This window comes from Entelurus aequoreus, linkage group LG28, assembly GCF_033978785.1.
Source record: "Entelurus aequoreus isolate RoL-2023_Sb linkage group LG28, RoL_Eaeq_v1.1, whole genome shotgun sequence".
Lineage (NCBI taxonomy): Eukaryota > Metazoa > Chordata > Actinopteri > Syngnathiformes > Syngnathidae > Entelurus > Entelurus aequoreus.
Genome location: NC_084758.1, coordinates 5572394 through 5584893, shown reverse-complemented (window position 1 = coordinate 5584893; position 12500 = coordinate 5572394). Strand labels below are relative to the sequence as shown.

At 40.4% G+C, this 12500-nt stretch overlaps 1 long non-coding RNA gene across 1 annotated transcript in view; it reads right to left on the bottom strand.

Annotated features, from left to right (window-relative positions):
- LOC133645007 (uncharacterized) overlaps nt 1-5824 on the bottom strand; it is a 15044-nt gene extending 9220 nt beyond the window's left edge. The window contains exons 1-4 of the long non-coding RNA XR_009824866.1: nt 5692-5824; nt 5435-5611; nt 4929-5060; nt 252-382 (exon numbers count right to left, since the gene is read on the bottom strand). This is a non-coding gene — a long non-coding RNA (uncharacterized LOC133645007). The remainder of the gene's footprint in view (nt 1-251; nt 383-4928; nt 5061-5434; nt 5612-5691) is intronic.
- Nucleotides 5825-12500: the final 6676 nt, after the last annotated feature.

The window sequence follows — 12500 nt, the reverse complement described above, 5'->3', positions numbered from 1 at the left end:
GAGAAAATCATATCATTGTAGTAAATAATGCAAATTACTCGATGATGTCATGGTGACCACGCCCATAGCCACGCCCCCACCGCCACAGGTATCTTGGCAGTTTATGGGAAACACTGAATAGGTAACAAAAGTATCAACGTCTGGATGAATCAGCGTTCTTGTGTCGTCCCGCTCGGTGTGTGTGTGAGTGCAACATGCTTCGCCATTCCTCTCTAGTCCGCCGGTGATAATGCTACGTGGAAGAGACTTACTTTATTTTCCGCCGTGGTGGTGAGGATTTGCATCCTGGAAGAGGCTTGGCACTGCGGATAGACGACACGTCCGCAGGAGTCGGTGTTCTGGCAAGACATGCGATCTTCAGCATGTAAACACTGGGGCACAGCTGCGTAAAAATGGATGAAAAAAATGGCAAATTCTGAGTTGTTGTTACACACCAAACTAATGTATAATCATACACATGAATCTGAATTAGTACAAAGACACAAGTCATACAATATTATCATTTCAATAACCCCTTTTGTGAAGAAATGGTTTTGACAAAATAAACATAATTCATTCTGTACCGTTGTCAACACGTGGTCACAACAGATTAAACGATGACGTCAGCCGAGACGTCTTAAAGGGGAAGTGCACTTTTATTTGAATATCGTTCACAATTATGATGAAAGACATAATGACGGATGTCATTTTTTGCACGCGCTCCAAATATTAAAATAAACGTAAATAAAAGCCAATGGGAGCTCCACTATTTCCCCTATAAAATGCAATAAATAACCGTTCAAAAAGTCAATACTCTATGACTTGAATATTAACAAATAGTGATATTGTTATTATAAGCGCTAGCGCAGACCAACTATTTATAGCGGTGACGTGATCACTTCCTGTGTGCCCATGTTGACATCATCGAGTGGTTTGCTGCTTCCTCGCTTCCCTGCTCTCTGTAAGTTTATTGTAGATCATAAATCATGCCTCTCACCTGAAACGTTGATGGCTGAAGATACAATCTGACAAGTTGGGACACTTTGGCAGCCATTTAGGACCTGGAACTGGCGAGGGCGACACAAAGTGATCGTTTCTTCACGAGGATTATGAGTCGTTCTTCATCTAAATATATGAACATCCTATCAGTCGGCATCCTAATGACAGCAGACATTGTACAGTAAGTGATTTGTTATTATGTTTGTTGGCAATAACGGAGGCTGCAGTAAGTAATAATCAGTGATGTTGACAAAAAAAAAAGCAAATGTGATGCGTTTTTTAAAATAATGCGCCGTGTGTGTTTAAAATGGTCAAAATATGTAAATATTACGTTATTATAAATGTTACTACATTACATATATACTTACATCATGTACAGTGTTCCCTTGTTTAACGCTGGGGTTACGTTCTAAGTGAAATCCGTGTGTTTTCATCCATTATATATATTTTTTCATTTACCGGATGTTTGTTTTGGGTTTTTTTTTCCATTTACTGTGCATGTTTTTTTGTTTACAGGTTGTTTTTTTTAATTTATTATGGGTTTTTTTCATCTACAGTAATGTACAGTATGTTTTTTTGTTTCTTATATATGTTTGAAGTCTGTAAAACCCCTAACCACACACTTTATAAACTTTTCTCAGACATTTTCTCACATTTTTCTCGTTTAAACACGCTCAAAGTTCAAACCTTGGTGGATTAAAAAAAATAAGTACAGTAGACTACTGTATTAAAGAATGAAACCAAAGATCAAAACCTGTTTTTTAGATCTCATCGATTTTTTGACCTATATATAAACCCGGGTTTTACCGTAAAGCCTGCAGCATTTCCACACATAACCAGAGTCACATGATCTTTTTGGGCCTTAAATCCTGCGCTTTTGGCTTGGTCCTGCATTATAAAGGTGCGAGAGGGCATTCGTTTCCAAAATAAGTCTGTCTCACTATTAAAAACTTGTTCAGGATCATATCCCCCACCACAGTATACATTCTGTACTGTACAGGACACATGCCATGAGAAGATTGATTGACAATGGTCTACAGTCCTTTAGTGAATCAGGACGCAGAACACAATGCGCATTTATATGATGTAAAAAAAAAAAAAGCATATGTAAAAATTACACAAACAAAAAAAATCAGTCTAACAGCGAGGCTGTGTAAAGTGAACCGTGTTGTAGCGAGGGAACACCATCAGACCTGGGCAATTATTTTGACTCGAGGGCCAAATTTAAAGAAAAAAATGTGTCTGGGGGCCGGTATATCTATTTTTACGAACACTAATACAAAACGTCACAATAATGTCTGATTGAATGCCAAAAATGTTATGACAGACTGCCTGAAAAAACGGAATGGAATTTAAATTTGTTTTACTGAGTGAGACACCCAGAATTTACATGAAAATAAAGAATTTACAATATTAACTACGAACGATAAAACATTGAATATTGACAACATATGAACGTCACACCCCCTCTCGCTCGAATATGTTGACGATCAAGCGAAACACAAAAAAAAATGCAACAAACACAGCGAAATATGAACGCGAAGGGTAAAAAAACAAACCACCTACAATCTGATGTGTCAGTAAGCTTTACAGCTTTGTTGTAAAAATGTCCTTCCGCATCTGTCCCTGACACCCGCATTTCAGGCTGGCCGCTCTGGAAACACTCTGCCCACCACCCACACTGCTTGGTGCCTAGTCTGAGCTGCTGCGACTTAGTTACCATAGTAACTAACTAATTAGATGAGCATAGTAACTAGTATATCATGCAAAAGCGCAGATTCCAACCATTGAAATACTTTGTATAGTTGAAGACTTACGGTCATTAGAAAACATCACTGCACATCATAATAGCAGCTACAGTTTCCATTTTAAAGATCTAAAAAAAATATTGGGGAATGTCCAGCGGGCCAGATTGAAAAGCTTAACGGGCCTTACAGATCTGCTGTATATGAAACTTGAATGGAGGACTTTTGCATTTATCTAATATTTAGAATGCATAAAAAAAATTATACATCCGTCGTCATGTCTTTCATAATGATTGCGAACGATAGGCACAATTCCAAAAAAAGTGCAGTTCCCCTTTAAGGAAGAAAAGGAGTATCTACAATTATTTTATTTAAAAAATGTTATTAATATCGGAAACAAAACTCGTCTCTGACCCAGCTGGTCACTTTGTGTCGTAATCACTCCAAAACAAACAAACTATATGTCGTGTCAAAAGACGCACACACTCGGGCTCATCCGGTGATGTGTTCGTGGCCACAAAAAAAGTCGGACAACCCTTCTGTATTACGACACATTTTGTTACGGTTCATACACTTGCCGCCTCCCACTCTGCTGAGTGCACCTCGGGACACGTCCACGGGCGTTCCTCTCCGGCTGCGGTCGTGCCTCCGCGCGGCTGCAATCAACACACTTGACTCAGGCTGATGAGAAAGCTGCCTTCTTAAGCCAGCGCGTCTTGCGTTCCAGTGCCAGAACGTAGCTACCTGTACTTGTACAGTATGCCTCACACGTTTCTCACTTCTTTGCCTACGTGCTTCCTCGCTCTTTTGTGTTTCCCCTCCGTCGTGCTCACTGCATCCCATCTTGTGTCGTCATCCAGCCATCCGCCGTCATGCCCTGGTTTCGAGCTGTGTGTCTCGTCTCCCTGGATCCCCCCTGGTCTTTCTGCTGCCTTCCTGGATCTCGACCTCACACCTGCCATTGGACCACGACGCCTCGCTCCAGCCCCTAACCTCCTGCCTGTCCCTGGACCTTCGAGCCTGCCTTGCCCTACCTGGACATCTGCACCGATCTCAACACGCACCTTCAACGCCGCCTGGTAACATTCCACATATATGTGCTACACATAGTCACACACTTCACATGGATTTGTATATTTCAATAATGGCCTGAGGGTTCCTAGTTCGATCCCCACCTACTACCAACCTCGTCACGTCCGTTGTGTCCTTGAGCAAGACACTTCACCCTTGCTCCTGATGGGTCGTGGTTTAGTGCCTTGCAAGGCAGCTCCCGCCATCAGTGTGTGAATGTGTGTGAATGGGTGAATGTGGAAATAGCGTCAAAGCGCTTTGAGTACCTTGAAGGTAGAAAAGCGCTATACAAGTATAACCCATTTACCAATAAACACGCCGCAAACTAACGACGTCCCCGTCTCCGTGCCGTCTCCTTCTCCCACTGTACCGTTACACATTTTGTACAAACTTTTCTATTTCCGAAGAAATTCTTGTATTAAACTGCTCTTGTGCCCAGGAGGTTGAGATAATTGCAACTTTGCTCGAAAAAAAACAAGGTAAAAATGACGTGGTCGACGTAAAACTAACAAATGTGTCATTTGACACATATTTAAAATGAATGTGCCGGAATATTCCATCACAGACCCGTTTTCCCTCGGTGGCCGTGATTGAAATCGAAGGAAATTATCTCGTTAGCGTCGTGCGCGCGACTTGAGGGCCTCGGCGTCTCCTAATAGGTCGTTGCCTGGGGCCAAAGGTCACGGCGCCGCTTAATTAGCGGCACGACGGCAAAAAGCCGGCGACGTCGACACAAGCTGGAAGCGCGGACGCGATTGTTGCCGTGACGACTTGGACGCGCGGACTGCGAGGGCCTGACGGCGTGTTTTGTGTTGCTAATGTGGGTCACTGCTGATGGCTGGAAAAAACCACATTTCTTCCTTTTTAATTCCACGCTTCCGCTGGGAAATAATGTCTGCGGACAGAAACGCAGCTCTCGATATTGTTGCGGCTCGCTTTGCTTGCCGGAGTCATTATTCTGGATATTACAGCAGAGGAGCCCAGGAGGCCTGGCGAGGTTCAGCATGTTGGACTTTCACCACTAAAAAACACTCATGGAAGCCAGGAATATACTCTATAAAGTCTACTTTCACTTTCACTTTACTTTTAACTTTCTGTACTTTGAAAAAAGGCGTGTTCTTATGCTACTTTCACCTTAAAGTGCAGCTTGAGTAACTTTGAGAGCATCAATGGCTGATTGATGGGTGCACTCCAGCAGTACTGTGAGCAGGCTCAGATCCAGTCTGAGCGGATGGTGCAGGATCCAAAGTGTTCCTCCACAGCAACCTTAAAATGCAAAGATAACAGAATCAGAGTGAAACCATTCTTATCGGGGAAGATACATACTTTGAATAATAAATACACCATCCTCTCAGACGAGAGCTGTCCTATCTAAGTCTGTGAGCAGGAAGTGATGAGACCGAACATTGAAACATATTGTCATTAAAATGTTTTGTGATCAAATGTAGATCATTTCATGAAAAAAATATATTAAAAAGCTTTGTTATTAAATAATCTGCTACATAAAGAAATATATTTAGAGCAGACCATGACTCACTTAGGTACTTGACGCTATAATACCTATTTGTTTTTTTTTAACTAAAATAAATTAGTCTGGCAGTCAGGAATGAAACAAATGCCATCCATCTTCTTCTGGTTACCTGAAGTCAGGTCGCGGGGGCAGCAGCCTAAGCAGAAAAGCCCAGACTTCCCTCTCACCAGATACTTTGTCCAGCTCTTCTCGGGGGATCCCGAGGCGTTCCCAGGCCAGCTGGGAGACATAATCTCTCCAACGTGTCCTGGGTCTTCGCCCTGGTCTCCTAACGGTCGGACGTTCCCTAAACACCCCCACCCAGATACATACATTGTAAAATTCGTTATTTACATCGAAATATCCTGTAAATGTTTATTTACATACCATAATTGTTTCCAAACTATGTCTGTGGCACGGCAGTAAAACGGATGATCCAACAAAACAGAAGTCATGGTCATGGACCCGCTAGCTGCGCAAGCTAGTTCTCCAATCAGCTAAACAAACTTGATAACTCCACAGTGACGTTTTGGTGAATTTACTGAGGAATTTATGAAACTGAAACAATACAAAAAGAAGGCCATTATAGGTTAATATTACTAACACAGGCACTTGTAAACCAGTTAGCATATTAGCTAATGCTGCTAGCTTGATATCATTACAATAGCAGGTACAAATATGCATGAAAACACTCCTATAGACATCACACATGGGACGTTTTAGTAAGTAAGAATTGTTTTAGTTATATTGTAAAACTTGCAGTGATGAATGAAGAATCCATACGGGTAGAAACGCTATGGACGTCTAGGAGACGGAACGACACTTGTACTTCCGGTCCAAAGCATTAAAAGAGGAACCTGTATGAGATGACTATATTTTCCAGACTTTCGAGCAGTATATAAACCACACCCACTACATTTTAGAAGAAGAAAAATATGTTTCACAATTAGCTGCAGCAGAGTTGTTTACACAGAATGTTTATTTACATACTTTAATTGTTTCCAAACGGTGTCTCTAAAACGGCAGTAAAATGGCTGATCAAACAAAACAGAAGTCATCGTCATGGACCCACTAGCTGCGCAAGCTAGCTCTCCAATCAGCTAAATAGACTCAATAACTCCTCGGCGACGTTTTGGTGAATTTACTGAGGAATTTGTGAAACTGAAACAATACAAAAATAATGCGGTTATAAGTTAATGATACTAACACAGACACTTGTAAACATGTTAGCATATTAGCTAATGCTAAAGACGTAAACATATGCATGAAAACACTCCTACAGACATCACACATGGGACGTTTTAGTAAGTAAGAATTGTTTTAGTTATATTGTAAAACTTGCAAACGTTGCTTGGAGTGATGAATGAAGAATCCATATGGGTAGAAACGCTATGGACGTCTAGGAGACGGAACGACACTTGTACTTCCGGTCCAAAGCATTAAAAGAGGACCCTGTATGAGATGACCATATTTTCCAGACTTTCGAGCGGTATATAAACCACACCCACTACATTTTTAGAAGAAAAAAAATATGTTTCACAATTAGCTGCAGCAGTTGTTTACACAGTTTATTTACATACCTTAATTGTTTCCAAACGGTGTCTCTGTTGTTTCAGGCTCTCAGGCAGTAAAATGGCTGATCAAACAAAACAGAAGTCATCGTCATGGACCCACTAGCTGCGCAAGCTAGCTCTCCAATCAGCTGAATTGACTCAATAACTTTTGGTGAATTTACTGAGGAATTTGTGGAACTGAAACAATACAAAAAGAATGCCGTTGTAAGTTAATAATACTAACACAGACACTTGTAAACATGTTAGCATATTCGCTAATGCTAAAGACGTAAACATATGCATGAAAACACTCCTACAGACATCACACATGTGACGTTTTAGCAAGTAAGAATAGTTTTAGTTATATTGTAAAACTTGCTTGGAGTGACAAATGAAGAATCCATACGAGTAGAACCGCTATGGATGGTTAGAAGACGGAACGTCATTTCTATTTCCGGTTGAAAGTCGGTCTAAAAAGAAGTACAATGAGCAAGCTCGGCCAAAAGATGGCGCCGTAGCACAAACAATAACACACACATTCAGTGTCTTTACTTTTCAAATATATATTTTTTAACTACCGTATTTTTCGGACTATAAGTCACAGTTTTTTTCATAGTTTGGCCGGGGGTGCGACTTATACTCAGGAGCGACTTATGTGTGAACTTATTAACACATTAGCGTAAAATATCAAATAATATTAATAAGCTCATTCACGTAAGAGACTAGACGTATAAGATTTCATGGGATTTAGCGATTAGGAGTGACAGATTGTTTGGTAAACGTATAGCATGTTCTATATGTTATAGTTATTTGAATGACTCTTACCATAATATGTTACGTTAACATACCAGGCACCTTCTCAGTTGGTTATTTATGCCTCATATAACGTACACTTATTCAGCCTGTTGTTCACTATTCTTTAGACATTTTAAATTGCCTTTCAAATGTCTATTCTTGGTGTTGGCTTTTATCAAATAAATGTCCCCAAAAAATGCGACTTATACTCCAGTGCGATTTATATATGTTTTTTTCCTTCTTTATTATGCATTTTCGGCCGGTGCGACTTATACTCCGGAGCGACTTATAGTCCGAAAAATACGGTATTTGCATTCTTGCCGTCGGCGAGGAAAAATCCATAAATTAGCCGCATCGTTTTATAATCAGCAAAGCATAGGAAAAAAGTAGCGGCTTAAAGTCTGGAATTTACGGTGTGTGTGTGTGTGTGTGCGTGTTAATTAATTTTTTTTTTTTTTAAATCGTCTGTTGGACGGTATCTTGGTTTTCGGGAATGTGGCCGTGTTGAATTTGATAAAGGAAAAAAATTGAGACCCTGGACACCTTCTGTAAAAAAAACAAACATGTGGGTAAATCTAGAGTCCTGCCCTAAACCCCCGATAAAAAGTCTGGTCCGCCCACCAAGTCCACCAGGGCTAGGCGGAGAACACGAGACTGTGGGGAACGTCCTTGTTCGGAATGAAGAAAGTCACATGACGACAAAGAAAAACAACGTCAGCTTGTGGGCGGAGCTACATGATCCGTCCTTTAAGACGGACACAAGGAGTCTCCTGGGACCTGGCTAATAAAGTGATTCAGTAGCGGAGGAACGAGCTCGGACCAGCGCTTATTGGTTTCAGGCTCTCAGGCGGCGTATCGCAGGATCTGCGCGTGATTGATGATGTCTTCCTTTAATCAGAGCGGTGATTCATCACGCCTTTATTTTGGAGGCTTTCAGGTGTTTGCGACTCCGGCTTTGCAATCACCGGGAGATTAGTGGTGTGTTTTTCTATCCCTGACACCCCGCTCACATATTTGATTAGTGAAGGAAACAAATGGGCGTACGCTTTATGGAAGTTTACGTGTCGGGGGTGGCTCATCAGGAAGGAGCTTGGGAAGATGATTTAGCGAGAAAAAACAGCAAGCTCAGCTGTTTTTTGTTTTTTTTGGGGCTTTTTAAAGTACGACATCCATCTTTGCTTGCAAGTGATCATGGAGGACGGTTTTGGTGTTACAGTGTGACAGCGTTTCCCGGTTTTGACGCACCCCCATTAATTATAAATGTAAGCCGCTACTTTTTTCCAACGCTTTCACCCTGCGACTTATAAAACGGTGCGGCTCATTTATTTTATTTTATTTTTCCTCGCTGTTACAAAAACGGTATGTAACATTCCTCACTGAAAAGGTGTCATTGTTATTGCTAAGTAGAGACGCCGCTCCGTCTTCCAGCCGTCCATAGCGTTCCTACTCGTATGGATTCTTCATTCGTCACTCCAAGCAACGTTTTTAAGTTTTACAATATAACTAAAATAATAATAATAATAATAGATTTTATTTGTAAAAACCACTTTACATTGAGTAAACAACCTCAAAGTGCTACAGTGTATTAAAAAAAATAAAAATAAAAAAGATAAGAAAAAATAAATAAATAAAAACTAGAACAGCCAAAGAGCTAAAACTAGTATGCATATATCTAAAAAAAAAAGGCTTTTTTTTTTTTTAAATGAAGGATTTTTAAGCCTTTTTTAAAAGCATCCAAAGTCTGTGGTGCCCTCAGGTGGTCAGGGAGAGCGTTCCACAGACTGGGAGCGGCGGAGCAGAAAGCCCGGTCTCCCATTTTTCGTAGCTTTGTCCTCGGAGGTTGGAGGAGGTTAGCCTGTACGGAGCGTAAAACTATTCTTACTCACTAAACCGTCCCATGTGTGATGTCTGTGGGAGTGTTTTCATGCATGTTTATGTCTTTAGCATTAGCTAATATGCTAACATGTTTACAAGTGTCTGTGTTAGTATCATTGACTTACAACGGCATTCTTTTTGTATTGTTTCAGTTTCACAACCTCTTAAACTGGATCATAACAGTACAATGTTTAACTTCTTTCCATTCCATAATTTAATTCCACATACTGATATGCTAAAGGTTCTAAGTGTTGTATGTGAAGTGAAGTGAAGTGAATTACATTTATATAGCGCTTTTTCTCAAGTGACTCAAAGCGCTTTACATTGTGAAACCCAATATCTAAGTTACATTTAAACCAGTGTGGGTGGCACTGGGAGCAGGTGGGTAAAGTGTCTTGCCCAAGGACACAACGGCAGTGACTAGGATGGCGGAAGCGGGGATCGAACCTGCAACCCTCAAGTTGCTGGCACGGCCGCTCTACCAACCGAGCTATACCGTCCCATGTGCATATAAATGTTTTAAATTATTTTTTCCTCTAAGGTTATATTTCTCCTCTTTAGTTGAGAATAATTGTTGTACATTCTTTGGTAGCAGGTTATAGTCTGCTTTGTACATCATTTTAGCTGTTTGCAATTTTACCAAATCACCCAACTTTAATATTTTTGACTCAATAAATAAAGGGTTTGTATGTTCTCTATATCCAACATTATGTATTATTCTAACTGATCTTTTTTGTAACACGGTTAGCGATGTAGCGCACATTTGTAGTTATTTCCCCATATTTCTGCACAATAACTCAGATATGGTAACACTAGTGAGCAGTAGAGAATATGAAGTGATTTTTGGCCCAGGACGTATTTTGCATCATTCATTATTGAAATGTTTTTTGCCACCTTATGTTGTATGTTTTGTATATGAGATTTCCAGTTCATTTGATCATCTATTAACACTCCCTAAAATCTTGTTTCTTTTACCCTTTCAATGTCTACTCCGTCTATTTGTATTTGTGTATGATGCTCTTTTCTACTGTTACCAAATAGCATTATTTTAGTTTTACTGAGATTCAAAGATAGTCTGTTTTTGTCAAACCATCTTTTAACGTGTTTATTGAATCAGGGAAAAGTTCCCCTCCACTATGTGATATAAATGTTGCACTACTGTTATACCTTGTTGTTGTTGTTAAAAGATAAACAAAACACCACGTCACTGACTTTATGTTCTGTTGTGTTTATGTTGTATTAAGGTGCGGATGTTCTCCCAAAATGTGTTTGTCATTCTTGTTTGGTGTGGATTCACAGTGTGGCGTATATTTCTAACAATGTTAAAGTTGCTTATACGGTCACTCTCAGTGTGACCTGTATTGCTGTTGATGAAGTATGCTTTGCATTTACGTGTGTGTGTGTGCGTACAGGGGTCGCTCATATCTTGTGACTGGGAGGGCACGTTGTTACAAGGGATGAAAAGCGGACGTGACGTCAGCTCGTAGAGGACGTTAAAAGCAGTGCCTGTAAGGCACGCCCCCAAGACTGTGGAATACGAGATATAATGACTGATGAACACCTTCGTTCGATAATGAGGGTTGTCTCAGCTCAAAGCCCGACATTAATGAACGAGCATCCAAGAAAAGATGGCAGGTATCTGGCTTGGGCACATCAGATTAGATCAGTGTGTTGCAAACTGAGCAGTTTAAAGTCCTGAATGGTTGTTTTATTCATTATTTTATTTTCAAATTTATTAGCCTGTGGAAAAAGTTAATGTTGATATTTACCTCAGAAGGCTGCAAATAGAAAAGAGGCATTCAAATTTTTTTTTTTTAAATTGTATTTGATATGCCATTGATATTTTTTAATTATTATTATTCATCCATCCATTTTCTACCGCTTATTCCTTTCGGGGTCGCGGGGGGTGCTGGAGCCTATCTCAGCTACAATCGGGCGGAAGGCGGGGTACACCCTGGACAAGTCGCCACCAGATAGACAACATTCACACTCACACACTATATTATTTGAAACTCAATTTTGCATGTCACTATAAAGTTATATAAGCCTTGCTTGTTCAATATTTAATGCAAAACTTGTTTGGGTCCCTATCAAAAAGGTTAATTTGTTCAACCTTGGCCCGCGGCTTTGTTCAGTTTTAAATTTTGTCCCACTCTGTATTTGAGTTTGACACCCCTGATCTAATGGATGCATAGGTGCGCCTTATAATCCGGTGCGCCTTATATATGAACAAAGTTTTGAAATATGCCTTTCATTGAAGGTGCGCCTTATAATCCGGTGCGCCTTGTAGTGCGGAAAATACGGTAGTATATCATGCAAAAGTGCAGATTCCAACCATTGAAATACTTTGTATAGTTCAAGACTTAGTCATTAGAAAACATGACTGCACATCATAATGGCAGCTACACTTTCCATCTTAAAGACCTAAAACAATAATTTGGGAATGTCCGGCGGGCCAGATTGAAAAGCTTAACGGGCCGCATGTGGCCCCCGGGCCTTCATTTGCCCAAGCCTGATGTAAACAGTGCTCATAAACTGATGTAAATAGCCCAAGTAACATTCAAAGCCACACATTGAGTAAGATTTAAGCATGGAATGGTAGCAAACGACAGGAAATAAGATGCTACTAGTGAGAATGAGACACAAACGTTGCTAAACGAAGCTACATGCTAAGTAGCAGCAAGCTAATGACGCTACAGTACTATTTATACATTTAGACGCGCACAACAACGTCCACATGACACTCATAAAACAAAGTAAGGGACTTACAATGTTTCCACGGCACTTCGTGGAGAAGAAACAACACAACAGGAGCGCTGAAACACGTAAATACACCTAAGAGTGTAAACTATTGAGCACCTGACTACCGGAAACTAGAGGAGGGAGCAACTCGCCTTCAAAATAAAGGTACCTTCTCCTCACCTGATAATGTTACGTCAAACATTTACAGACTATTTTTGTATATATATTAGG